The sequence below is a fragment of the Schistocerca gregaria genome, unplaced genomic scaffold (assembly GCF_023897955.1).
Source record: "Schistocerca gregaria isolate iqSchGreg1 unplaced genomic scaffold, iqSchGreg1.2 ptg000526l, whole genome shotgun sequence".
Taxonomy (NCBI): domain Eukaryota; kingdom Metazoa; phylum Arthropoda; class Insecta; order Orthoptera; family Acrididae; genus Schistocerca; species Schistocerca gregaria.
The window spans coordinates 1,595,084-1,600,308 of NW_026061925.1; positions in this window are offsets into that span (position 1 = coordinate 1,595,084).

Genomic DNA, 5,225 nt, shown 5'->3' on the forward strand with positions numbered 1-5,225 from the left:
TGTAACCGTCTCAGAGAGAAAAGCAGCCAATGTGACGATCTGGCTTTAAGTCGATTCGATAACAAATGACGAAAACGAACGGATTTCTCAGTTTTTTACTACATATGAACACTTTTCACATTCTCCCGTGCAACGCTGCTGCTCGTCCTCCTTTCATGCAAAATCTTAAGGTTCCACCTCATGTCCAAGCCACCAAATCCGGCTAAAAAGTGAATAATCAATAACAAAGAAATGAATTGTACTACTTCTTACTGGCTATCACTTCAACTTAGAAGTTTCTTCTGTGTTCTACTATGGTGCTTTTGGTGTCTCCGCATACCGCAGCACGCGACATAGCTTTGCAGACGATAAATGTAACCGTCTCAGAGAGAAAAGAGGCCAATGTGACGATCTGGCTATAAGTCGATTCGATAACAAATGACGAAAACGGACGGATTTCTCAGGTTTTTACTACATATGAACACTTTTCACATTCTCCCGTGAAACTCGGCTGCTAGTCCTCCTTTCGTGCAAGATCTTAATGTCCTAGGTCATATCCAAGCCACCAAAGCCGGCTAAAAAGTGAATAATCGATAATTAAAACTTGAATTGTACTAATTCTTACTTGTTTTTGCTTCAACTTAGAAGCTTCTTCTGTGTCCTACTATGGTGCTTTTAGTATTTCCGCATACCGCAGCACGCGACATAGCTTTGCAGACGATAAATGTAACCGTCTCAGAGAGAAAAGCGACCAAAGTGACGATCTGGCTTTAAGTCGATTCGATAACAAATGACGAAAACGGACGGATTTCTCAGGTTTTTACTACAAATGAACACTTTGCACATTCTCCCATGCAACGCGGCTGCTAGTCCTCCTTTTATGCTAAATCTTAAGGTCCTAGGTCAAGTCCAAGGCACCAAAGCCGGCTAAAAAGTGAATAATCGATAACTAAAACTTGATTTGTACTACATCTTCCTGGCTATTACTTTAACTTAGAAGCTTCTTCTGCGTTCTACTATGGTGCTTTTAGTGTCTCCGCATACCGCAGCACGCGACATAGCTTTGCAGAAGATAAGTACAAACGTTTCAGAGAGAAGAGCGGCCAATGTGACGATCTGGCTTTAAGTCGGTTCGATAACAAATGACGAAAACGGACGGATTTCTCAGGTGTTTACTACACATGAACACTTTTCACATTCTCCCGTGCAACGCGGCTGCTAGTCCTACTTTCATGCAAAATCTTAAGGTTCCACCTCATGTCCAAGCCACCAAAGCCGGCTAAAAAGTGAATAATCGATAACTAAAACTTGAATTGTACTACTTCTTACTGGCTATTACTTCAACTTATAAGCTTCTTCTATGTTCTACTATGGTGCTTTTAGTGTCTCCGCATACCGCAGCACGCGACATAGCTTTGCAGACGATTAATGTAACCACCTCAGAGAGAAAAGCGGCAAATATGACGATCTGGCTTTAAGTCGATTCGATAACAAATGACGAAAACGGACGGATTGCTCAGGTTTTTACTACATATGAACACTTTTCACATTCTCCCGTGCAACGCAGCTGCTAGTCCTCCTTTCATGCAAAATCTTAAGGTCCTAGGTCATGTCCAAGCAACCAAAGCCGGCTAAAAGGTGAATAATCGATAACTAAAACGTGAATTGTACTACTTCTTACTGGCTATTGCTTAAACTTAAAAGCTTCTTCTGTGTTCTACTATGGTGCTTTTAGTGTTTCGGCATACCGCAGCACGCGACATAGCTTTGCAGACGATAAATGTAACCGTCTCAGAGAGGAAAGCGGCCAATGTGACGATCTGGCTTTAAGTCGATTCGATAACAAATGACGAAAACGGACGGATTTCTCAGGTTTTTACAAAATATTAACACTTTTCACATTCTCCTATGCATCGCGGCTGCTAGACATCATTTCATGCAAAATCTTAAGGTCCTAGGTCATGTCCAAGCCACCAAAGCCGGCTAATAAGTGAATAATCGATAACTAAATCTTGAATTGTACTACTTCTTACTGGCTGTTACTTCAACTTTGAAGCTCTTTCTGTGTTCTACTATGGTGCTTTTAGTGTCTCCGCATATCGCAGCACGCGAAATAGCTTTGCAGACGATAAATGTAACCGTCTCAGAGAGAAAAGCGGCCAATATAACGATCTGGCTTTAAGTCGATTCGATAACAAATGACGAAAACGGACGGATTTCTCAGGTTTTTACTACATATGAACACTTTTCACATTCTCCCGTGCAACGCGGCTGCTAGTCCTCCTTTCATGCAAAATCTTAAGGTCCTAGGTCATGTCCAAGCCACCAAAGCCGGCTAAAAAGTGAATAATCGACATGTAAAACTTGAATTGTACTACTTCTTACTGGCTATTACTTCAACTTAGAAGTTTCTTCTGTGTTCTACTATGGTGCTATTACTGTCTCCGCATATCGCAGCACGCGACATAGCTTTGCAGACGATAAATGTAACCGTCTCAGAGAGAAAAGCGGCCAATGTGACGATCTGGCTTTAAGTCGATTCGATAACAAATGATGAAAACGGACGGATTTCTCAGGTTTTTACCACATATGAACACTTTTCACATTCTCCCGTGCAACGCGGCTGCTAGTCCTCCTTTCATGCAAAATCTTAAGGTTCCACCTCATGTCCAAGCCACCAAATCCGGCTAAAAACTGAATGATCAATAACTAAACATTGAATTGTACTACTTCTTACTGGCTATTACTTCAACTTAGAAGTTTCTTCTGTGTTCTACTATGGTGCTTTTAGTGTTTCCGCATACTGCAGCACGCGACATAGCTTTGCAGACAATAAATGTAACCGTCTCAGAGAGAAAAGAGGAAAATGTGACGATCTGGCTATAAGTCGATTCGATAACAAATGACGAAACCGGACGGATTTCTCAGGTTTTTACTACATATGAATACTTTTCACATTCTCCCGTGCAACGCGGCTGCTAGTCCTCCTTTCGTGCAAAAACTTAATGTCCTAGTTCATATCCAAGCCACCAAAGCCGGCTAAAAAGTAAATAATCGATAATTAAAACTTTAATTGTACTACTTCTTACTGGCTATTGCTTCAACTTAGAAGCTTCTTCTGTGTCCTACTATGGTGCTTTTAGTATTTCCGCATACCGCAGCACGCGACATAGCTTTGCAGACGATAAATGTAACCGTCTCAGAGAGAAAAGCGGCCAAAGTGACGATCTGGCTTTAAGTCGATTCGATAACAAATGACGAAAACGGACAGATTTCTCAGGTTTTTACTACAAATGAACACTTTGCACATTCTCCCATGCAACGCGGATGCTAGTCCTCCTCTTATGCAAAATCTTAAGGTCCTAGGTGATGTCCAAGCCACCAAAGCCGGCTGAAAAGTGAATTATCGATAACTAAAACTTGAATTGTACTACTTCTTACTGGCTATTACTTTAACTTAGAAGCTTCTTCTGTGTTCTACTATGGTGCTTTTAGTGTCTCCGCATACCGCAGCATGCGACATAGCTTTGCAGACGATAAATGTAACCGTCTCAGAGAGAAAAGCCCCCAATGTGACGATCTGGCTTTAAGTCGATTCGATAACTAATGACGAAAACCCACGGATTTCTCAGGTTTTTACTACATATGAACACTTTTCACATTCTCCCGTGCAACGCGGCTGCTAGTCCTCCTTTCATGCAAAAACTTAAGGTTCCACCTCATGTCCAAGCCACCAAATCCGGCTAAAATGTGAATAATCAATAACTAAAAATTGAATTGTACTACTTCTTACTGGCTATTACTTCAACTTAGAAGTTTCTTCTGTGTTCTACTATGGTGCTTTTAGTGTTTCCGCATACTGCAGCACGCGACATAGCTTTGCAGACGATAAATGTAACCGTCTCCGAGAGAAAAGAGGCCAATATGACGATCTGGCTATAAGTCGATTCGATAACAAATGACGAAAACGGACGGATTTCTCAGGTTTTTACTACATATGAACACTTTTCACATTCTCCCGTGCAACGCGGCTGCTAGTCCTCCTTTCGTGCAAAATCTTAATGTCCTAGTTCATATCCAAGCCACCAAAGCCGGCTAAAAAGTGAATAATCGATAATTAAAACTTGAATTGTACTACTTCTTACTGGCTATTGCTTCAACTTAGAAGCTTCTTCTGTGTCCTACTATGGTGCTTTTAGTATTTCCGCATACCGCAGCACGCGACATAGCTTTGCACACGATAAATGTAACCGTCTCAGAGAGAAAAGCGGCCAATATAACGTTCTGGCTTTATGTCGATTCGATAACAAATGACGAAAACGGATGGATTTCTCAGGTTTTTACTACATATGAACACTTTTCACATTCACCCGTGCAACGCGGCTGCTAGTCTTCCTTTCATGCAAAATCTTAAGGTCCTAGGTCATGTCCAAGCCACCAAAGCCGGCTAAAAAGTGATTAATCCACAACTAAAACTTGAATTGTACTACTTCTTACTGGCTATTACTTCAACTTACAAGTTTCTTCTGTGTTCTAATATGGTGCTTTTAGTGTCTCCGCATACTGCAGCATGTGGCATAGCTTTGCAGACGATTAATGTAACCGTCTCAGAGAGAAGAGCGGACAATGTGACGATCTGGCTTTAAGTCGATTTGATAACAAATGACGAAAACGGATGGATTTCTCAGGTTTTTACTACATATGAACACTTTTCACATTCTCCCGTGCAACGCGGCTGCTAGTCTTCCTTTCATGCAAAATCTTAAGGTTCCACCTCATGTCCAAGCCACCAAAGCCGGCTAAAAAGTGAATAATCGATAACTAAAACTTGAATTGTACTACTTCTTACTGGCTATTACTTCAACTTAGAAGCTTCTTCTGTGTTCTACTATGGTGCTTTTAGTGTTTCGGCATACGGCAGCACGCGACATAGCCTTGCAGACTATAAATAAAACCGTTTCAGAGAGCAGAACGGCCAATGTGACGATCTGGCTTTAAGTCGATTCCATAACAAATGACGTAAACGGACGGATTTCTCAGGTTTTTACTACATATGATCACTTTTCACATTCTCCCGTGCAACGCGGCTGCTAGTCCTCCTTTCATGCAAAATCTTAAGGTCCTAAGTCATGTCCAAGCCACCAAAGCCGGCTAAAAAGTGAATAATCGACAACTAAAACTTGTATTGTACTACTTCTTACTGGCTATTACTTCAACTTAGAAGTTTCCTCTGTGTTCTACTATGT